The sequence below is a fragment of the Triticum aestivum genome, chromosome 2A (assembly GCF_018294505.1).
Source record: "Triticum aestivum cultivar Chinese Spring chromosome 2A, IWGSC CS RefSeq v2.1, whole genome shotgun sequence".
Lineage (NCBI taxonomy): Eukaryota > Viridiplantae > Streptophyta > Magnoliopsida > Poales > Poaceae > Triticum > Triticum aestivum.
The window spans coordinates 485,345,766-485,370,244 of record NC_057797.1 but is presented as its reverse complement, the minus strand read 5'-3'; the positions used below and the strand labels follow the sequence as shown (position 1 = coordinate 485,370,244).

Sequence of the window (24,479 nt, the reverse complement as noted above, 5' to 3'; positions counted from 1 at the left end):
ATGAGGCCGACTCGTAGGATAGACCGGTGTTGGTGAGGCCATGGCAGTGGCTTCAGGCACCTCGGCCCTAACATGCAGGGACGCGGGACAGCGGCTCTCCAGTGACAGCTCATCGTAGGGAGGCTCTCCGGCGGTGGCTCAATGCGGGACAGCGGCTCAAGGTGGGGTGGCCCAGACACGGCGAGGGCGGCTCAGGGCCAGTCAAAGCAGACGGCTCGTTGAGGCAAGCGCTATGGAGGTGGTTTAATATGAGCCATGCGGGGGCTCATCGGCGATGACGATTTTAGGGGAGACGAGGCACGACGGCGACTCAGACGAGAGACGAGGCGTGATAGTGACTCGGACAAACGCCAAGGTGCGATGGCGACTTGGAAGGAAGGCAATGCTCGACAGCCACTCGGACGGGAGGCAAGGCACGTCCTGTGGTGGCCGAGGAGTCCGGGTCATGGCCGTTCTGACTAATCCATGTTTATTTCTCTGAGTCTTGGTCGTCGTGCGATACTGGCTTGGTCGTCAACGAGCAATAATCCAACAATCTTGATATTTGATGAAGGCTTTCACTACAAAAAAATACACTTCCATGATGATACGTGTTTGTCACAGTAGGTCGCATTTTCTGTCATGCATGTACATCCATAACGATTTTATGACAGAATCAAGATAGTCATACCTGTGCTGTCGTAGAAGTCTTCCATGACATTACCAAAATTATCATCACGGAAGTGTCCACTTCCATGACAATAAATCCCGCGTCACAGAAGTGCTTTCGTCAAGGGTGACTGACACGTGGCATCCACCGTAATGGAATGCCGTTAAGCTATCGGGTCAGGTTTTGGATCTGATTACCCGTTAACAGCCCCGACCAATGGGGATTTTCCACGTGTAAAATCATCATTGTCTAGAGGAAACATGTGTCGGCTCATCGTTGGGACAGATGTCATCCACTCATTGGACAAAAGGAACCTATGATACGTCGACACGTGGCACAGCCCAACAGAGGCCCATTCCTGTGAAAAGGCTGGCCCGTTTGACTTGGTCAAAAGGTGGCGGGCCGGCCCATGTAAAGCATGTTAACGGCTTGTTCGCATATAGCCCATTTATAGCCCGCTAACCCAAGGCCCGTTACGCCCTATCCGAATTAGGCCCAGTAGCGTCATCTGGGCCACTCAATATGATTCCAGCCCATTTTCACTTCTAGCCCATGTATGGCCCATGACGTCTTTCGGCCCATATGAGGCCCTATGTAACTCTTGGCCTATTAACGGCCCGTGGTGAAACTGGCCCGTAATGAACAGTGTATCATTTTACACCCATTAACGGCCCGTGGCGAAACTGGCCCATAATGAACAGTGTATCACTTTATACCCATTAACGGCCCGTTATTCCGTTGGGCCTTTTCCAGCCCATGTTAGCATTCGGCCTTCACAGAGCCCATTTATTCTTGGGCTCTATTCCAGCATTCGTTTACTTATGGCCCGTTACTGTCATTTTCTGCTTGTGGGCCAAATTCAGCCTGTGGTTACAGTCGGCCCATTTGTGGTCCGTTAACACGTTGGGCCGTTTTCATAGCGTCATCAAATACAGCGTATTAACGATGGCCCATTATGGTCAGCTCATGAATGGATGATTTCAACTCTAGCTCGTTTACAGCCATAATGCGGCCTGTTATTGGCCCATGTTTGGCCAATTGATCATACTGCCCGTATAAGGCCCATTGATGATATGGCCCGTAGAAGGCCCATTGTTTCTACGGCCCATAGAAGGCCCACTGTTTCTACGGCCCGTAGAAGGCCCACTGTTTCTACGGCCCGTAGGAGGCCCAGTGTCACTACAGTAAATATTAGCCCATGGTTATTGTGGCCTAGTTTTAAAAAATAGGTTATTGCAGCCACTAGCAAACCGCGGAAAAAGAACTGCAATGACTACAAGCAAACAAATAAACAAGACAACAAGGAAATAAATAAGGAAGCAACTTACGCTAGGCTATCACGGCTATCAAACATATTACATCCACTGGGCATCAAAGTTTGCCACCAGTGCAAATAAATGCGCCGGCAAAAGAATATACAAAACTGAGAGCACTTCAGATGGCACTAGGCCTGGCCAGGTCGCCCCCCCAAACAGATGAAGAAGCTGAGTAGACCTCAGTTGTGTCAACGACAGATGCAAAAACAGTCCTCTGACATCTTCATTGCATCTTTGACTTCAAGTCGGAGCTGAGCTGAAGCAAGCCTTTCCGCTTTAATTTGAGACTGAAGAAGTCGAACTGATTAAGGCAGTGACTGCACAGAGGTTGTCTCACACCTGTTGGTGAGTAGCTTCAACTCACTGTCTTCATCAAGACAGGACCTTGGGGTCATCTCGCTGTCCTCAAGATGGTTTGGCTCACTATCTTCCCTAAAGTTCTGCCTGGCGTAAGAGATACGAGTCTGAAAGAGAAACAAGGAGACACGTAACAGGTTTCACAATTATATAAGCAAATAAATGGATCTGTTCTGCATAAGGAACATGTTTTTACAACTACAATTTGAAACTGGTAGTTGTTGCAAACATCCAATCAGATGTAAACAGCAAAGCAAACAGAATTGGAGGAAATGATGCCTATCCAAATCTATACTAGAACAAATTTTGAAGGCTTGAGAAGGATGAACTTACATTACATGTTAACACCGGCTGGACAAAGCCCTTCTCCATGTTGATGGAAGGATAATTCAATAAATTCCCCAAAGAAATTTCTTTATAAGTGTTGCCATTATTCTACATTTTGCAAAGAGTAAATATAGATCAAATAATATTGGAAGAAATAGAGGATAATGAAGCTCAGGTGCAGACTGATGATACATAATCAAATAGCAATTAATTAAGTACAGCGTTACAATGCAAAAGGGAGAGAGGTACTGACAAGAGCAATGCGAGCCCATTATTGTTTTGAGATCGTATGATCCTTTGAGCAAGGAGATTCATCTAAAATTAGTTTTCATACAAGAGAGAAGGTAAGGCACAAGCAGAAATTTGGGAGTTCAAATTTTGAATTGATATCATAGACAGTACCTGACGCTGGGCTCCCAGCAGTTCTAATAGGGGTTTGGCCACTTGAGTAGGGGTAAAGTGTGGTACAGTTGGGCCTGTATTTTCTATGGCTGCTGATCTATCGGATTTAACAGGTATCGCTACCTTTTCCAAATACCTAGTTTGTACTCCTTGAGGATCTGCACTCACCCTCTTCGTTTTGGACATCTATTACGAAAGAACAACATTTGACTGGAAAAACATAGTGTGACGACACATGGAATAGGTACAGAAAATGGATAGGTATGGCATATACTCATATATGATGCTTAAAATAAGCAGATGGTGTAACAAAGTAGAAGTAATGCAAGAGATCAGATGCAAAATATGTGCGACCAATACAACTTTGCAAAGTTAGAGCAAGCACCTTGATGGGTGAATAAGATAAGGCATCCTCCACCATGCCCAGTTTGTTAGCCAGTGGATCGTTCCGCAATATTCCTCTCGTGCGCCCATTCTCATATTCATTTTGATAATGTTCAATATCTGACATGCATGAAAACATAAAAACAAGTGAGATTTTCTTTGTAATGCAGAAGTGATTCTAATCCAATACTGCCTCTGTGTAAACCCCTTTGTGCTATCTCTACAATTCTTTTAAAAGATGCCATGCATGATGTAATTTGTTGTGTGCATTAATATAATGTGGCCTACTACTCAAAATACGAGAGCTCCAGAAGTGATGAAACTTCGCAGATGATAGCTTCAACATATAGTAAAGAAGAACAAGTCGACCTGACCTGACAGATTCAAAATATACTAAGGGAGAACAACTCGACCTGACCAGTCGACCGCAAAAGAAGAGTATCATCTTAAAGAAGAGCAGAAGAGCAAGCAGATTGAAGATATTACAAGTCTTTCAATACAATGTCAGTTGGCCACCCATGGTGAACCAGAGCGCACAGAGAAATACTATTCTTTCCAGTCTCTCCATATGTGGCTCACATGCATTTCGAAACTAAAGTAGGAACATTTAGCTTACCAATTAAACATCTCTCAGTTTTACTAATATCAGCAATAATATAAGATATGAATTTGTACAACTAATCTTGTTTAGCTCGATGGGTGGAGCAGTGCTATTACAACACGAACCATGTTGGCTGATTGTGTGGTCATCATAAAATGGGGAAAACATAAGCATGATGAGTACAATGTTGACCGTGGCAGTGGGATGGCAGATCTGAAGCTGCAAACCGCACAAAGGATAGTTAGAAACCGATGTTTGCTTTGAAATAACAACTAAGATTTGGTATGGACAAGAAAGTACGGTCAACAAGTGACAAAGAAATGCAATTATGCTATCTCTCTATATGTCGCGACATGCATTTGGAAACTCAAGTGGGACCTTTAGCTAACCAATTAAATGTGTCGGTTAACTAATATTAGTATCATATCACAAGCATATTTGAACAACTAAGCTTTCGAATTCTGAGCGTTGTGTTGTTTAGCTTGAAGGGTGGAGTAATGCTAGTACGACAGAAAGCACCTACGCAGATCATAGTAGAGTACTCCCTCCGTTCGGAATTACTTGTCGCAGAAATGGATGTATATAGACGTATTTTAGTTCTAGATACATCCATTTCCGAGACAAGTAATTCCGAATGGAGGGAGTAGATAAAAGGGGAAAACCCTTAGCATCAAGAGAAAAATCAGGAAAGTGGAACTAGCTGGACCAGTGGGTGGTGCACATGCTCTTCGAAACGAATATAGGAACATTAGGTGACCAATTAAATGATCTCTGTTTTAGTGATATGAGCATCATATCGGATTCGTATTTCAACACGTAAGCTTTGGGTTGAGGTCTTGAGGAGTAGTGCTAGCACGACACGAAGCAGCTACGATGATGGTAGTGAATATAAAGGGGGGAAATCATAAGCTTTACGAGTATAGTGCCTGTGCCATGTCGGATCTGAATGTGCAAACCGGACAAAGCTACTTCGCAACCAATGTTTGCTTTCAACTAGCCACTACGATTTGGTATGGACAAGAAAAGTATAGTAAACAAATTACGATCTGTTTTCCGGGTGAGATCAATAACTTAAGCACATATGGAAGAGTACCACCTGTCTTGCGATGCCATGTAGGCCTATGCTGATACGTTGAGGGTGCTGCGGGTGCGATGGCTGTCGGCGGCGGGGAAGAAGACTTTAGACGGTAGACGGCCGGGTCGGGGGATATATCCTGTTGCCGTGGACGAGGCGGTCGTAGGAGCGGCAACGACAAGGTGGACGACGACATCGATGAAGCGAGAGGAGGTGATGAAAGGATCCTGGTCGAGCGCCGTGGATGAGAGATGTCCATCTCTTGCAGTGGACGACGGGGTAGGGGTAGCGGCTCCGGCAAGGTGGAGGATGAGGTGGCGGACGGAGGAGGCTGGCCGCAGTGCGGAGGTTGTCATGCCGCCGACGGTGTATGAATGGGAAAATGGAGGGGAGGGGGGATCTCAAACTTTGGGACGCACTTCTCTGAAATGGAGGAAAGTTATGAACTTATCCCCCATGTAAAATTTCGGACATCCGTCGGTTGGGGATGGGACGGTAATCTCGCATCTCCCAAATATTTGCCGGTAACTATTTTGGGCGAGGAGAGGGTGTTTTGCCACCCACGGTTGGCGGCCATGGTGTATGAATGGGGCTGACAGGTAGGGCAGTTGTGTCACGTCTGATGGAAGTTACACATCTGCCCCTATTTAAAATATTAGCCTACATCGATTTCGGACGAGGAGAGTTTGTTTTGACGCCCACCGTGTATGAATGGGGAAATGGAGGAAGAGAGACATGTCTTTCAGACGAGCTTGAATCAAATGTGTTTTGCCGCCCATGTTTGGCGCCCACCGTGTCTGAATGGGCTAAGAGGCTGTCGTGTCACATCTGATTGAAGTTACTAGTCTACCCCTATCAACAACAGTGTAAATCCGGTCGATAAGGATGTCAAGTGTCAGGGGTAGACAGTAATTTCCATCTCGCAAACACTTGCTTCGGGCAGCCCACAAATTATAGTGGGTGTTTAGCCGCTTTGTTCAAAACTTGGGAGAATTAGCATTCATGTTTGCCCTAGGACCTGGCAAACTAAATTGAAATCCAATTTGTATTCGATTATGAATATCCACAGATAATTATACGTTTTGTTATTTATTTCTTCAAAACCACAACAACTATTTATTCCACCTTTATATATGATTATGATTTAGAAATGTTGTGATCTTCGAATTCATTAGGTTGGATACACTCTGAGTCAAACAGTTATTTCATCCAATACAATATGCTCACACGAAAAACAGTTCACCTTATGTTAATCATACAAGTACTGAGGATTACCTCGCCTAAAAAATTCGGATCATTACAACACATGGACAACATAGGGTGTCTTGCAACATAATCCATTTAGAAACATGACACAACATGCAAGTACAATAATCTAATGACAATTTCAACTGGTATCTAAAGAAGAACCGGGATCACCTTGGGCTTCAGGTAGCAGAAACAGCAGGACCTCCTCCGTCTTCAAATGCAACATTCTTACTTCCTCTAATTCTTGGGTTGCTTGCATAATGTGTGCCACTAATTCCGTAATTTCCAGCCTCAAGATAAAGATTACCTCATTCATGGCAGCCACACCATCTCTTTCTGCCACTAGTAGAGCCTCAAGCACTATAATATCTGTGCTCAGACTGGTCCCCGGTGGTGTTGCTTCTGAACTGCTACCATCTGGTAACATGGATGGCACACTGCTTCCACAAATAGATTCTGGGGTTGTATGTTGTCTCCTAGTGTGAACGGCATCCTGAAAGGTTTCCGCTAGACATCAGTAAGAGATAGTTATCGTATGAACCATGTAGTAAGCTTACATGGTAAACGACGGACGAATTATTGCCGAGCATGGCAAACTATATTTAAATGGTTCGTAGCAGCATCAGCCAAAAAGAAATTAAAATGGTAAGATGAAACTAGGGATGTAAGTGGCAAATAAACGACATCCGCCAGTCCCATCTAGTTAGTTTTTGCTACCTCCCTAGTTCATTTTCCTCAAAAAACAAAAACTCTTTTGAACTATCATACCACTAGTGGACTTTAATCAGGATTAAACGGGACCCAATTGACATCCCTAGTTGAAAGGGAGTGTTCAACCGCTAGATTTAAGTTGCCAAGGCATCTAAGCAGTTGAAATAATCTGAGAAAGCACTTAACAGTGTGGCCTCATATAAACTACGAAGACACTCTTGTGATGAAGTTGAGAGGAAAAGTTAAGGACTCAAATGAAATAGGCATGCATTTCTTTACGATAGTACAGCAGGCACTACTAACATATTGGCCAACTCAGGTATAGCGTAACAACAAATAAGCATTCGAATCAAGCAATACAGCAAAGCAGACAACTGAACTATTTATAATTCGATAGGATTACACGTTGAGGGCACAAGCCAAGAAAGTATCCCACTCGCATTACATTTCACATGTACTAAAACACATTGGCTTACCATATGTTGCTGTGAAGCCTAGCTACTATTGCAATGTTCTTTGAAGATATCGTCAGCATCCAGTGGTTGCAAATCTAGTTGTTGTAGTTTATTCTGCACCATCTATTTAGGTAAAATTAATTTTAATCGCATGCACTGGTCCGAATTGATCATCAATGGTTCATATAAACTAATGAAAGAAGGGTGTGTGCATACACGACAATATATCTGCTTCCCTCTATTTTTATGCTTGTTCGAGGTGCCAGCCAGAACAAATATTTTGCTTGATGGGGTTGGCAGCTCCATAATTAATAGAAGCATCAAATTAGTTATGCAACTTGGGAAGATCAAGAACACACAAACAAGTAATGAACAGAGGCTCGGAGCAGTGATGTAATAGCTAGCATCAGAAAATTTAGGGTAAACCAAACAAAAAGCAGCGGAACCACATGCTAGTTTGCTGATGTGTAATTAAGCATAGAGAACATTAAGCAGTCTGATGGAACCAACAGGTGGCATCAGAACAAAACTAAAGCATATTAAGTATAAGTGCACTGGTATGTAATTTAGCACATGTAACATGTTCACTGCCAGAAGTATGGCCCTATAGGTGCAAGCAGAATAACGTGTCTCATGAAAAACTGAATGATGCCCTGAAGAAATTCAAAGGTGCAGTGCTTATGCTAGGAAAGGGAACGTAGGCGCCGGCCATTGGATAATAGTACCTGATTCTTGGCGGCGTATGGGTATCGTTTTCATACTTGCTAGCTAAGGATCATCGATGGTGCTCGTGTTGCGGTTGAGTTTGTGCCGGCTGTCGCCGCCGCTGAAGCGGCTCCGGTGCTAGGGTTGCGGCGCCTGTCGACATACAAGAAAGCTCATCTGTGGTAAGTGAACAGTTGCACGATAAAGAGAAAAACCGAAGGAGTACAAATCGAAATAACCTGATGAGGCTACGACGTCGGTAAAGCAGGGCCGATGGAGTTGAATATGGCGTCTATCGGTGTACAAAAAGAGGGGTACACTTTTTGTACCCCTATAACTGTGCACGGGCAGTCTGAGCCACGGGCACCACCACACTGAGCAAGGCAAGGGAGGTGAGCCAAGGTAGGGCCAAAGCTCAGGAGAAGCAGAACGACGCCAAGACCAAGACCACAAAGAGCAAAGGGGACGAAGCGGACCCCCCGACAAGATCCTTGCCGGGAGGCGGTTTTGGCAAACCCGGCAAGACCCTTGCTGTGACAGCTCGCCCCACACGTATGGAGTGAGTCACCCTTGAGTCCACTGCCCCCATGGGGCAAGGATTCGGGAGACATCCCCGTGGTGGAATGCAGATCTTTGTGAAGACATTCGAGATCAGATACACCCTTCAGAAGATGATGATCCTTGGCGGGATCCCAGCCAAAGAGGACTACAGGGCCCCTGGCAAGAGCCTTGCCGGGGATGACAGCAGGTGCCACGGCAAGACCCTTGCCGGGGCCTCGGTAAGGCCCTTGCCAAGAACACCCGTTGGGCCACCATCAGGCCCACGCCAGTCAAACCTCCACCGCCGTTCGCATGCAACTGCCGACCCAACCAGCTGGGCAGGCACCTGCGTGGCGGCATGCAGATCTTCGTGGAGACCCACCACTGCGCCACCTCAGCTGCCTGCCTGCCTACATGGCACCGCGGGCGCCGCTGGCCAGGGCGCGTGTCGACGCGAGAGGGAGCGGCGACGGACGAGACAGGGCTCTCCCCCGTCCCCGATAAAGCAAGGACACCTGGGCAAGACGCATTAAATGCGCCTTGTCATGTAATGCGAGGGATAACCTCACATCACTGTCCCTTTCCACCTCCTGGTGCTACTGTGGCAACCCCTTTCCTATAAAAGGAGGCCCGAGGCGACCAGGAGGAGGATTCGGCTTTTTGGAGCTCCTCACGCCCCATAGCTACCTCAAGAACACAGATATACAATCCACCAAAGCAGGAGTAGGGTTTTACGCATCCCCGCGGCCCGAACCTAGATAAACGAACCGTGTGCTATCTGTTTGATCCGCTCTTCTCACGACCCCGTGCCCCACAACCGTAGTAGGGATTCTTGTGATCCCATAGGTGTCATTCCCACCGACATCTTTGGCGCGCTAGGTAGGGGAGCGCAGTTGTGAGAATCGGCTTTAGTAGTTAGTTCGACGCTTCTTCATCGTCATGGTGCCCAAGAAGAAGACGAGGGTGGCGGTTGGCCCATCGGAAGCCGGACATCCCATCCCGACGCGGGCGAGCAGCGGACCGGTCGCAGAAAGGACCCGAGGCGCCGTTCGCGAACACCAACACCGTCCCAGCAGGCGGAGTTTGGGAGGCGGCGATGTTCGTGCGCCTGGTAGTGGGCCGCATGCCACCAAATCCAAAGATGGAGCCAGGCCCTCCGCGGGTGGCGCGGGGCCTTCCAAGATCGCTACCGCTCCGCCCGAAGGCAATGCGAGGGCCTCCAAGACTCCCACGCCGGCGCCGACGGCGCGCTCCTCTCAAGTGGCGCGTGACGAACGGCGCAACCACGCCGAAGACCCCGGGCATCACCGCGGGAAGAGCCCCGAGCGCCACTCCCGGGAGGTAGAAGACCTGCCCGCTCGCCGAGGCGCTGGTGAAGATGGCATGCGACCGCGGGGTCCTGATAGAGCTCCTTCTAACATGGTCAGAAGTCGAAGCGCGTCGCGATCCGTGCAGGTTTCGCTGCCACCAACGCCAGCAGAAGCCCTGGCGCGCGCGCAGTTGCTCCTCGATTTTCCTCCCACTACGGAGAAACTCGACGAATGGAGAGCAACTATCCGAAGCCTTGTTGCAGTGGCCGACAAAGACGAACCGAGTCCGGTGGAGCCCCCGGGTCGATGCTCCGACGGAGTCCCACGCACGAGTGGCAGGAAAGCCGGCGGCGCCGCGACCACGGTGCACTCGCCTCCTCCTCGCCCGGTACCGCGGACGCCAGCCCGTCGCGACGTTGCGGGCGACGAAATCTCCATAGCGTCGTCCGACCCGCGGACCCACTGTGACCAGCGCCAAGTCCTTCGGGAACGAGAACATGAAGACGCTCGAACCACTAACGAGCGCCGGTGCGGAGCGCACCACCAGTCAGACAGGCGAGCAGGGCCTGCTGTGAACCACCCGGCACCGGAGAGCCCTGGAGGCCTACCTTACGAGGTAGGCTGTCCGGCTTTTACCCGTGAGCTGCGGCAGTTCCAGTGGCCCACTCACCGCACCTTCAAACCTGACGTGGGCGAAAAGTACAGCGGCAAGACCCACCCGTCCGAGTTCCTCAGCATCTACACCATTGCGATGCAAGCTGCCGGAGCCCGCGACGATAAGGTGCTTGCGAATTACTTTCCGTTGGCTCTTAAACCCAACGCCATGTCATGGTTGATGCACTTGCCGGTAGACTCTATTTCCTCCTGGTCGGATTTGTGCCATGAGTTTGTGGGCGCCTTTACTGGAGGCCACCAAGCCCATGGCCAAGCGAGCGACCTGCACGTCATTCCCCAGAAGGGAGGCGAGAGTCTCCGCAAGTATATACAGAGGTTCAGCCGGATACAGTACAATATCCCTGATGTTCACCCTGCCGCCATCATCAGCGCGTTCCATCAGAACGTGCGTAACCGCAAGATGCGCGAAGAGCTGGCAATGAACAAGGTGAAAGATGTAGCAGAACTCTATGTTCTTGCTGACAGATGTGCCCGGGCTGAAGAGGGAAGGAAGTACCCCGGCGAAGACGCCGGCGTGGAAACCGACTCCTCAGATGAAGATACTGCCGCCCCGGCGAAGAAGGGCCGGCGCCGCAACAGGAAGCGCAAAGGTAAAGCCGTGCTTGCCGTCGAGGGATCTGGTGACACCGGCTCCACCAAGAAAACCAAGGCAGATGACCCCGGCAAGGAAATTGCCGGATGTGTCGCCTGCCGGGCCTTGGCGGTTGCCGAGAAGCCAGGGAACTCCGACAAGCGATACTGCAAGATCCATCGCACCAAAGGCCATGCTCTCCAAGACTGCCGACAGGTTGAGCTCCTCGCTGAGAAGCAGAGGGCTGAATATGAGAGGCGGGACAAGGAGAAGGGCCAAGACGGTGCTGAGGGGTCCGGCAAGAAGCGTGACGGCCAGGCGGGCCGTCGCGGCAAGGATAAACAACAGGAGAGGCCCGCCCGGGGCCGTGACAAAAAGCCAGAAGACGACGATCACGAAGAGGACGACGAATCCGGCGACCAAGAGTTTCAGAAAGCTACAGAGGCCATGTGCATCGACGGCGGCGCCTCGCTGCATACTTCTCACCGCCAGCTTAAACAGTGGGCGCGAGAGATTACAGCGGCAGAGCCGTCGTTTGATGCCCAAAGGCCGCTGAAGTGGTCCAGCACACCTATCATTTTTGACACTGAGGATCACCCTGATCGCACTACTGCGGTCGGGTGCTTGCCATTGTTGGTTTCACCAACAATACGCAACCTCAAGGTGACAAAGATGCTAGTCGATGGCGGGGCCGGTCTGAACTTGATCTCGCCTGCCGTGATCGAGAAACTGCAGATTCCTGATGGAGACCTCGAGGAGACGGGCACGTTTCAGGGGGTCAACCCGGGAAGAAGCCAACCTAAGGGAAAGGTCACGCTGCCCGTGACTTTTGGAAGCGATCTGAACTACAGGACGGAGAGGATCGTGTTTGATGTTGCCAAGATCCCCTTGCCCTACAACGGGATCCTTGGCCGCCCAGCGCTGGCCAAGTTCATGGCGGCGTCACACTACGCCTACAACACCCTGAAGATGCCAGGACCTGTGACGATCATCACCATCCCCTCCGATAAGAAAGATGCGCTGATTTGCGCTGACCAACTATACCAGCAAGCAGTTGCAGCAGCTGCCGCCACTAGGGCACTTGCTCCTGCCGCTGGGACCCCGGGAGGGAAGAAGAAGAAGAAGACCGGTGAGACCTCGGACACCCACTCCGGCAAGCGCACCTCTTCGGAGTGTAGCGCTCCCGTCGAGGACGTGCCAGAGAGCTCCACCGGCGGAAACAAGAAGCCCAGGGCCATACCGCCGGGAACCAAGAAGGTTTCTGTCAATGAGGACGGCACGGGAGGGGCTTTCACCATAAGCTCCACCCTTGACGACAAATAGGAAGACGCGCTCGTCACCTTCCTGCGGGCGAATGTCGATGTGTTTGCATGGCAAGCTTCCGACATCCCCGGCGTTCCCAGGGAGGTGATTGAGCACCACCTTGCTGTCTGTCCTCATGCGCGGCCCGTCAAGCAGAAGGTCAGAAAGCAAGCTTTGGAACGACAAGAGTTCATCACAGAGGAGATCCGGAAACTGGAAGCAGCGGGTTTGGTAAGAGGAGTGCTCCATCCAACGTGGTTGGCCAATCCGGTCATAGTGCGCAAGGCTAATGGGAAGTGGAGGCTGTGTATTGATTACACAGATATCAATAAGGCTTGTCCTAAGGACCCCTTCCCGTTGCCGCGCATCGACCAGATTGTTGACTCCACAGCTGGGTGTGATCTGTTGTCATTCCTCGATGCCTACTCCGGCTACCACCAGATCTTCATGATAAGAGAAGACAAAGAGAAAACATCATTCATCACCCCATGTGGTACGTATTGTTTCATGCGGATGCCTTTCGGGCTGAAGAGTGCTGGTTCGACATTTGCAAGGGAGGTCCAGATTGGTTTTGAACCCCAGCTCCATAGAAATATGGAAGCTTATATGGATGACATAGTGGTCAAAACCAAGGACAGGGCAACCCTCATACCAGATTTGCAAGAAACATTTGCAAACCTGCGCAAGATCAATCTCAAGCTGAACCCTGAGAAGTGCGTCTTTGGCGTCCCGTCTGGCAAGCTTCTCGGGTTCTTTGTGTCACAGCATGGGATAGAGGCCAATCCAGACAAGATCAAAGCTATAGAGCAGATTGAAGCACCCAAGCGAATCAAGAATGTGCGTCGGCTTGCTGGTTGCGTTGCCGCCATGGGCAGATTCATTTCCAAGTCTGCCGAGTGCGTCCTTCCCTTTTTCAAGATCCTGAAAAAGGCAGGCCCGATGGAGTGGACGCCAGAAGCCAAAGCAGCATTACAAGATTTGAAGAAGTACCTCTCCTCCATGCCAATACTAGTTGCGCCTAGGCCACAGGAGCCATTGCTGCTATACCTGGCGGCAACGAACCAGGTGGTCAGCGCCGCACTAGTGGCGCAGAGAGAGGTTGACGACGAGGTAATGACAGCGACAGAGCCCGACACCACCAATGCAGAGACGACATAGCCAGTTGAAGTGCCGCCGAAGAAGAAAATGATCCACACCCAGTCTACTTTGTTAGTTCCCTCCTGCAGGGAGCTAGATCAAGGTACTCTGGCGTGCAGAAGCTGCTCTTCGGCCTTCTTATGGCCTCAAGGAAGCTGCGTCACTACTTCCAGCCACACGAGATCACTGTTGTCACTCGCCTCCCTCTGCAACGGATATTGCACAATCCAGATGCAACGGGAAGAATTGTGGAATGGGCACTGGAGTTGTCTAGCTTTGGCCTCAAGTTTGAAAGTACTTCGACGATTCAGAGCCGAGTCCTGGCGGAGTTCATTGCAGAATGGAACGCAACGCCTGACGAAGAAGCCCAAGAGACTGCTCTCCTCGGCAAGGAGGCAAGTTGCAGTTGGATCATGTACTTTGATGGAGCTTTCTCCTTACACGGCGCCGGGGCTGGCGTACTGCTTGTCGCGCCCACCGGAGAGCACCTCAAGTACGTGATCCAGATGCACTTCCCCAGGGAGGTGTCAACAAACAATACGGCAGAGTACGAAGGGCTGCTTGCCGGTCTTAGGATCGCGGCGGACCTCGGAATCAAGAAGCTCATCGTCAATGGCGACTCGCAGCTCGTCGTCAAGCAAGTCAACAAGGACTACCAGAGCCTATTGATGAAGGCCTACGTCGATGAAGTGAGAAAGCTGGAAGAGCGTTTCGACGGTATACAGGCTGAATACGTTCCCCGAGCGGAGAACGATATCGCTGATTACCTGTCAAAACGCGCTGCCCTCAAGCTACCTGTGGAACCAGGTACCTTTGTGCTCCAGCTAACTCAGCCATCCGTTGATCCATCAACAGAGCAGAACAAGAGGAGGAAATCAGGACCCGGCAAGTACTTTCCCGCCGAGCTCCCCGGAGCCGCCGGCAAGGATGTTGCCGGGGACACTGAGCCCGCCACGGGACGGCTAGCTCCGGCGGAGCGTCAAGCTCTTGCCGTCGAGACAGCCGCTCCTATAGCGGAGGAAATGCCTTTAGTCCTCGCCGTCGAGCCTCAGGCTCCAGCGTGGGCACAGCATACCGTCCGATTCCTCCAAACAGGGGAACTTCCTGAAGAGCGGGAAGAAGCGGAAAAAGTAGCCCGTCGCTCTACCATGTACCAGTTCGTCGATGACGTCCTGTACAGAAAGAGGCCGAACGGTGTGAAATTGAAGTGTATCCCTCGGGAGGAAGGACTGGAGCTGTTGGCGGAGATACACGGAGGCATATGTGGATCCCACATCGGGTCAAGGGCCCTTGCCGGCAAGGCATTTCGGCAAGGCTTCTTCTGGCCCACCGCCCTCCAGGATGCGACGACACTAGTCACCAGGTGTGAAGCGTGTCAGTTCCATTCAAAGAAGCTTCATCAGCCAGCTCAAGCCCTTCAAACCATTCCTCTCTCCTGGCCCTTCTCGGTCTGGGGGCTCGACATACTGGGCCCTTTCCCCCGCGCTGTCGGGGGCTTTGAGTACTTGTACGTTGCAATCGACAAGTTCACAAAGTGGCCGGAGGTGGAGGCAGTGAGGAAGGTCACAGCTCAGTCAGCCGTCAAGTTCTTCAAGGGACTAGTGTGCCGTTTTGGTGTACCCAACAGGGTCATCACCGACAACGGCACACAGTTCACAAGCCGCACCTTCATGCAATATATCCAAGACCTCGGCAGCAAAGTCTGTTTCGCTTCCGTTGCTCACCCACGAAGCAATGGTCAAGCTGAGAGGGCAAACGCTGAAGTACTGCGAGGCTTAAGGACCAAGACCTTTGACAGGCTGCACAAGAGTGGAAGGCGCTGGATTGATGAGTTGCCGACGGTTCTTTGGTCGATCAGGACGACGCCAAATCGAGCCACCGGCCAGACACCTTTTGCCCTGGTATACGGGGCAGAAGCAGTTCTCCCCACTGAACTCATATACGGGTCACCTCGAGTGCTCGCTTATGATGAGCTTGAGCAAGAGCAACTGCGGCAAGATGACGCAATGCTCCTTGAGGAAGATCGTCTTCGGGCGGCTGTGAAAGCAGCATGCTACCAGCAAGCCTTGCGCCGCTACCATAGCCACAAGGTTCATGACCGAAGCCTTGAGGAAGGCGACCTTGTCCTTCGCGCGTTCAATCGGCCAAGAATTCCAACAAGTTGACGCCAAAGTGGGAAGGCCCTTATCGGGTAATACGAGTCACCAGGCCCGGCGCAGTCCGCCTGGAGACCGAAGATGCCGTTCCGGTGAGTAACTCCTGGAACATTGAGCATCTTCGCAAGTTTTACCCGTGAGGCACAGCTTGCCGGGCCCCCCCCGGCAAGCCACCTTTTGTACAAGCATTGCCAATGGTGCATGTAACCCTTTGTACAAAGCCAGGCGCAGACCCTAAGCATAAATAAATGAAGCGCTGGCGCCCTAAGTTATAGCATGCATGCTAGGTCGAGTCTCGTCCTTGGTTAGGGTTGATAGTGCTTAGCGGCGACTAACCCCTAGCTTAGAGGTCGAGTGTGCGTCTCTTTGCCGTTCTTTCGTCTTCTTTGGTTCGCAGGACTCACAGGTATCCTTGCCGGATCACTTGAGGACGAAAAAGAGAAGAGGCACAGACCAGCATCTAGACCCCGGCAAGCCAATATTGCCGGGAGCTGCAAGAGCAAAGATTCACCCACGGCAAACCAGAGTTGCCGGGGGCTACAGCTTCAGATTAGTTCTTCATCCCTTATCATGCATTCCCTTATGGACGGAGGTATGTGAAACCTCGTTTTTTCCTAAAAACTACCGTGCTCCCCTAACTCTAGGCCCTAGGGCTCGTTCCTGGGACCAGGTTTGGTAGTAGTCGCGGCAGCGAGAGGATGAAACAAGGAGCCTGAAACCACCTCATCCCTGCCTCCACCAAGGGTGTGAGAAAGGTCGAGCAAAGTGGGGAGACGGCAAGGCCTGTTGCCGTGCAAGGAAATGTTTATCTTAAGGATATCAATGGCTTACTCCTTGTCGTGGGTTCTACCCATAAACAAATAACCCGACAAGCATCCCTTTTTCATTAAAAACATTCCACTCAGGTACAGTCCATAGGGAATGAAAAACATGAATGATGGGATTACAAGTTTTAAATCCAGCTAAGGCCCGAAGGCTTACAAACTAAAAAGAGATAAGATGCCCGTAATCCCTTTCTTGTCCCTCTCCTCAGGAGCCAGGTCAAGGAGGCGAAAAGGGCAAAAGGAGCGCCTAGGCGAGCTACGGGTGTCAGAAGACACCAAGAGAACATCTCGGTGGCCGTCCGAAGGCTGGATGGTGATGGCGGCGCCGGAAGCAGAGCTCGAAGACGAGGCGGCAGGACGTCAGCACGCGTCGAAGGCATCGGTGCCTGCATACTCCAACTTGACGGCCTTGCCGCCCGCCCTCTTCCTCTTCCGCAGCCTCCCAACGCCAACCGCCTAAGGAGACAACCCCGAGAAGCTCAGGGAGCCGGCGACGCGGATGATGGGGTCGCCGGTGCCACACGGAGCGGCGCCCGACACCTTATCGGACCCGTCATCCTGCCGCCTACTACCCTCGTCGTCGCTGCCGCTGTCCTCCTCGTCACTCCCGCCCGAGGAGGAGCCTTCACTATCAGAAGAGCTCTCCACGCAGCACCTTGCATGGGTCGCAAAGCACCCGAAGACCTCGACGGAGAGGAGGCCACCCTCCATCAGCTTAAAATGAAGAGTGAGACCATCCGTCAAGCGGTGGATATGGGCAAACGTCTTCCATCCCCGACGGAGATACATCACGTGAGGGGCGGGGAAATCGACGCGGGCCCACGTACCACTGATCGCGCAGCCCCTCATGTGCAGCCACAACGACTCCGGCGGATCCGACTCCATCTCCCGCGCGAATGGAGTCGGGAGACGAAGGCGACGGCGAGGCATCCGGCGTAGCCTGATGAAGAACTCGCAAGGGTCATCCCCAACGTGGCCCTCCATGGGGGGAAGAGCTGCTGGCGGAGGCGAGGCCGGCGCGTCGCCCCGTCCTCCTCTTCCCCGAGCGCCTCGGCCTCGCCCACGGCCCCGCCGCCTTCCCCTTCCCCTCGCGGCTGGCTCTGCCACCACGCGTGCAGGAGAAGGAAGGACGCGTTGTCGAGCGGCGACCCTCGCCGCCACCGTTGAAGGACCAAGATTCCCTCTCTCCATGACGGATGGAAGGGGGGAGCAGAAGCTGAAGGAAGGAGGAGATGAAGGAATGCGGGACGCCATCCCCCCCCTCCCGCTCTATATAAAGGGATGGGGTGGGGGCTCGGCTGCCCCGCTCAGCCAATCAAGACGCGGAAGGCGCAGGGAACTAGGACTGACCCGCCGCCCCAGCCCGCGGCGGCCCGGTTTCCCGCCTTCATTGTTCGCCACCCAAGCGCATGAGAGCCACGTGGCATGCGTGCAGGACCGAGGCGACGGGTGAGGCGACCTCTCCCCACCCCGTGATCGTGGGGAGTGGATGCCTTGAAGACCATGCCTCGGCCCCGTTCAGTAAATGGGCCGCGCCTCCGCGCCTCCCTCCGTTTATGGGGAAGGCGCAAACCGCCCCCTTTACTACGACGTGACGCATGCATGCAGAGCCCAGCCCCACGCATGCCGCCCACGTCACACACGCCTCCCCACGCCGCGCCACGCGCGGGAAGCATGGGAAGCGCAGCGCGCGAAGAGACTTACCGTGGTAAAAACCGCCCCGCCTACCCGCGCACCGTTTTTGGGCCTAGCCCAACGATGCGATTGCGCTTACGTGTGGCCTAGGCCCGGGGCTCCTATCGGTGTACAAAAAGAGGGGTACACTTTTTGTACCCCTATAACTTTGCACGGGCAGTCTGAGCCACGGGCACCACCACACTGAGCAAGGCAAGGGAGGTGAGCCAAGGTAGGGCCAAAGCTCAGGAGAAGCAGAACGACGCCAAGACCAAGACCACAAAGAGCAAAGGGGACGAAGCGGACCCCCCGGCAAGATCCTTGCCGGGAGGCGGTTTTGGCAAACCTAGCAAGACCCTTGTCTTGGCAGCTCGCCCCACACCTACGGAGTGAGTCACACTTGAGTCCACTGCCCCCATGGGGCAAGGATTCGGGAGACATCCCCGTGGTAGCATGAAGATCTTTGTGAAGACATTCGAGATCAGATACACCCTTCAGAAGATGATGATCCTTGGTGGGATCCCAGCCAAAGAGGACCACAAGGCCCCCGGCAAGAGCCTTGCCGGGGATGACAGCAGGTGCCACAGCAAGACCCTTGCCGGGGCCCCAGCAAGGCCCTTGCCAAGAACACCCGTTGGGCCACCATCAGGCCCACGCCAGTCAAACCTCCACCGCCGTTCGCATGCAGCTGCTGACCCAACCAGCTGGGCAGGCACCTGCGTGGCGGCATGCAGATCTTCATGGAGACCCACCACTGCGCCACCTCAGCTGTCAGCCTGCCTACATGGCACTGCGGGCGCCGCTGGCCAGGGCGCATGTTGACGCGAGAGGGAGCGGCGACGGACGAGACAGGGCTCTCCCCCGTCCCCGATAAAGCAAGGACACCTGGGCAAGACGCATTAAATACGCCTTGTCATGTAATGCGAGGGATAACCTCACATCACTGCTCCCTTTCCACCTCCTGGTGCTACTGTGGCAACCCCTTTTCCTATAAAAGGAGGCCCAAGGCGAGCAGGCGGAGGATTCGGCTTTTTGGAGCTCCTCACGCCCCATGGCTAGCTCAACAACACAGATATACAATCCACCAAAGTAGGAGTAGGGTTTTATGCATCCCCGCGGCCCGAACCTGGATAAATGAACCATGTGCTATCTGTTTGATCCGCTCTTCTCACGACCCCGCGCCCCGCAACCGTAGTAGGGATTCTTGTGATCCCATAGGTGTCGTTCCCACCGACAGCATCCGTGGAGCGGGTCCGGTGCAGTGGACGAAGGCTTCGGCGTGCGCGTTGTACAGTGCTTTCGGTGAGGCGGATCTGTTGTGGCGGACGAGGGCTTGTACGAAGGGCCAGCGACCGGGCGGACGAGGGAGTCAGTGAAGGGCCTGCGCTGTGGTGGACGAGGGCGCCGGTTAAGCAGATCTGGTGCGGTGGACCATCATGGCGGTCAAGGAGATCTGGAGCGGTGGACAAGCCAGTCGCTGAAGCGGCTCCGGTGAAGTGGTGAGTTGGCAGTTGGGGGTTCCAAGGTGTGGAAGGTAGATCCGGTGGGGTGTGAGGTCCACCACTGCGGCGGAGGACTAGATTTGGCGGCTTGCCATGGTTGGGGGGGTCGGGGAGGGGAAGGGGAGGGGCTCCGAGGAAGAATGTTGGGGGCAAAGAGGGGAAAACAATGGAGTTACCAAAGCTGCCCTTTTCCGTTCATGTGACAGGGGTAAAACATGAATAACGCAGGGCTAAACTTTCGGGCGCGTGATATTTCGATGTGAGCGGGAAGTTTGAAAGCTTTTGGCGCCTAAAATTATAATTATTCTGCTCTCGCACGGCCGACTATGATATCTTGGTCGACAATTTGTTTGTTTTGCATGCAAAAAAATGTGCAAGTTTTGAAAATAAATGTCTCCAACTCGAAACTTAGATTGTCCATTCAATTCAAATATGGATCATTGAGCTACTACAAGCAAATACCATCATACGGTCCAATTCAAATGAAATTCCAAATGTGTTTATCCTAAACATGATGACAAAAGCAAAAATGTGTATGTGTATGAATAAAGTGGATGATTATAAAGTTTGAACATGCCCGTATGTATATATCTTTAGGTTTGATATATGAATTTGAAATGATGAAATCCTGGCTTAAAAAATGTACCTCCGTTTAAATGAATTACAAAAGCTAATGATGGAGTCGAATTCCAAAATTCCAATCTTAGGTTTGTAATTCTGGTACATCAAGGTATATCACGCATGTTCAACAGTATCGTTATCTCATACTACAAACTGTGAAACAAATTAATCAACCATGAGTGCACAATATCTCAATTACACTAAAGTCCCTCAAATATAGACACCTCACTCTATATCTTAAGTCAACCCCCCACCACACACACACACACACACATAGAGAAGTCGTTCTCTCCCCCAAACACCAACACACGAGCACATTAACACCCCTCTCTCTTGTAAAGTCCGGACCCCAACATAGGTCTCTATCACTTTGTCTCTCGGGCATGCACACATCTCTTCCCTCACTCTCTAGGTCTCCCGCTATCTCTCTTACCCAAGCACACACAAACTATGTAGAGTGTATATTTCCCATACACACAAGACGTCGCCCCCAAACGTCTATCTCCCTAGTTATGTGGTTCTCGTGCACTCACCTCACACACCACCCCCACTGCAAACAAGCACACTTTGTCTCCTTGTGCACCACTCTCCTCTTTCTATCTCTCCCACATGCGGACCCGCCGAGCTCCTTCCCTGTATACATATATGTCATGACTCTTTGCATAGCTCCCTAATGTATAATCGTTCTCGATTTCGCACATTGTTCTATACACCATCTATTCTAGATCTCTCATGAAGTCCCTATCACACACACGATGACTCGCTTCCCTTGCGTCTCTGTTCATAGGCCAATTTTGGACAACATCAACGTTGTCTCCCTATCTATACACCATTTATAGACACAAACGACCCCTCTCGCCCCCTCTCTTCCTCTCTCTCTCTCTCCGTCGCTAGCTCTCTCTTTCTCTCGCTCTCACACCCCTCTCCCTCACACACACACTCGACGTCTCTTCCAAATAGTCTACTCCCCCCGCCCGCACCCGTGCTATCTCACTACTACACATGTCACACCATTCCCCCTTCCCTTATACTAGGTTTACATCATCAATGGTCTCTCTACTCCACATACACTCTCTCCCTCTCACACACAAACGCGTGCACAAACACACACATACACGCACAAACACCCATTTATTTGGATCCTCATCTCTCCTCATGTCCACATGTGTATCTCACACACTCACTCTCCAATTATGTATATGTGTCTCCATGTTACACAACACAAAGCCCCATGTACATATCTCCCTCTATCCTCCACACACATCGACACAAAGAATCTGTTATCATTGCCTCAGTCTCTAACATATCACACACGCACACTGTCTCTCTTTCTCTCGCAAACAAGCTCAACAAGGGTTTCCCCGTGAATAACTTACCGTCTATTCATCAACAGTCGTGGCAGTACGACGAACAAGAGACGTGAAAAAGAATAAATCTACACGTGCTTAGACCACCTAGTATGACTACTAGGACTAGAGCAAGCCAAAAAGCGCGCCGCCGTCACCCCCTCCTTGCCGGCGACGGGAAAATCTTTGTTTTACACAGTCGAGAAGTCATTGTGCTAAGGCCCCACATGCCGAGGCATTGAATAGAATGTAGATGCTAGTTTACGGAAGCAATTATCGATAATACGTTTGTATCTCCATACTTATATTTCTTCTCTTATAAAAAACCGAGTTGGTGATGATGGTACGTGTGCCATCTTGCAATATAGACCGTCTGATCTATATCTGACGGATGGAAATCAAACTAAAAGATAACCGCACCCCTCTCCACATTTGCAGACAAGGCCTTCCCTCGTTCATCCTTATCTCCAACAAACCTCATTATTGAGCAATTAAGAAAGGAAGCCTCTGGAACAAACTGGCCTGGTGGCCGCTACCGGCGTCGTCAATCCCCATGCCTCTGCTCAGTCCGACCACCAACCACCACCACGCCCCACTCCTCTTCACCTTATCTCATATTTCTCGAGATATCATTAGTTTTTACACATGGGATTACTCCCGCAAGGGTCAATCACAACAAGTGTTTTATAAAAAAATGCATCTTGATGTCTCATGCAATGCACGGATCTTGCTAGTACTCCTACACAAGACTAAGTTGGTGATGTTGGTCTGTCTGCCATCTGTACAAGCAACAGAAGCATTACATGTCTGAGTACAGACAACTACAAAAGGAAAAGGCTCAGAAGCCTGACTATCTACAAGTCCCTCCCAAGGGACCAAGATCGTAGCTAAGGTAACAAGCTACTCATCGAAGTCCAAGTGGTATTACTAGTGAGACAGATGTCTCACCTGCAAAACATAAATAAAGCAAACGTGAGTACAAAGGTACTCAGCAAGACTTACATCAGATCCTATCATACATGCATTTGTATCAAGAAGGTAATGTGGGGTTTAGTTGCAGCAAGCCAGCTTTGACTTAGTGGCTATCTTGTTCTACGACAACGATAAATTCTTTGAGGTGAGGCAGCACACACGAGTCCACTAATCACCACATCAATACACTACTATGGATTCATCCCCGTCTCCTTACGAGAAGGCCATCCATAGCACTCACACTTGTCTTGAGCATTTTAGAGTATCCACTTTAAGTTGTCTATGTACCACGTAAGCATCCAAGAAATCCATAACCGAGGACACGGCTATTCGAATAGATCATGATAACCCTGCAGGGGTGTACTTCTTCACACACGCTCTCACCACTTATCACCATGTACACATCATGTATCTCGGAAACCTTCAAGCGGAAGCCTGGCGAGGGTGTCGGCCACGACCTGTCTAACCACACAAGACTCTAGTCCAGGTTTATCGCCTATTCGGGTTCCATCCGCAAGGAGATCCAGCCAGGGTTTCGCTCACGGCCCCAAACGATGTGTACAGGGTTCCCAACCCACCATCCGGGTGCCACTCGGTACACCGGGCCACATGTGCCTAGTCTGTCCCAAGTCCACCCTGCCGGGTGCCACTCGGTAGAAAAATAGCACTACCTACAAACACCAGAAACTATTTGCAACTCCTGGACAGAGATCAAGGCAGTTAATAAGTCGAGAGAGCTTGGAGCACCCGGAGCCCAATGTGTGGTAGTAGCTAGTCATTGGACAACTTACATAGAACTCAGTTCTTAAGGATGGTCCCAATGAGACAACCCACCATGTACTCCTACATGGCCTCTCACCGCTACCTTTACCAAATCATGTTCACACGCTTAACTCTCAGCACCGGATCATATCGTAACACTCCAATTCATTCTCGATGAATCAGACCTGACAAACTCTAAGCAATACCAGGCAAAGCATGGTAGGAACACAACATGGCTCAATCAACTCCTACACATGCTAGTGGGTTTCAACTATTTACTGTGGCAATGACAGGTCATGCAGAGGAATGGGTTCAACTACCGCAGCATAAAGTAGCAGTTGAATTGTTGTTGTCCTAATTCAATAAATGAGAGAAGGAGCCAGAGAGTAGGATTGTTTCGGAATGAACAAGGGGGTTTGCTTGCCTGGTAGATCAACAGGGGGGCACTGCTCCACTGACAGGTACTCTGGATCGGTCTCTGGAGCAGGACCTATCGAGAAGGAACGGTGTCGAAAATCAAACACAAGCATATGCAACAATATGATGCATGAACATGGCATGAGTATGTGATGTTGTTTGAGTTAATGCAACTAGCATTCATTTGGTTGAGGTCCATTTGAACCAAAGGTTCAAATGCAACTCCAGAATAAGCTCTTATAAATGCCATTTATATGTTTTCATATATACAGCATGTATAGGTTGGTTTGTCATGCATGAAAATGGTACAGATGGATAGATTGAATTTTTCTGATAATTTTTCATATATAAATTATTTCAATCTGATCTACGGTTGAATTTCTATGAATTTTTGAAGTTTAGCTAATTTTCTAGAATTCCCAAAATAGAAATAATCTAGA

General features: G+C 50.8%; 1 pseudogene; it reads left to right on the top strand.

The window, feature by feature from the left end:
* The window catches only part of LOC123191719 (uncharacterized), a 92,054-nt pseudogene that overhangs the window by 239 nt on the left and 67,336 nt on the right, over positions 1–24,479 (top strand).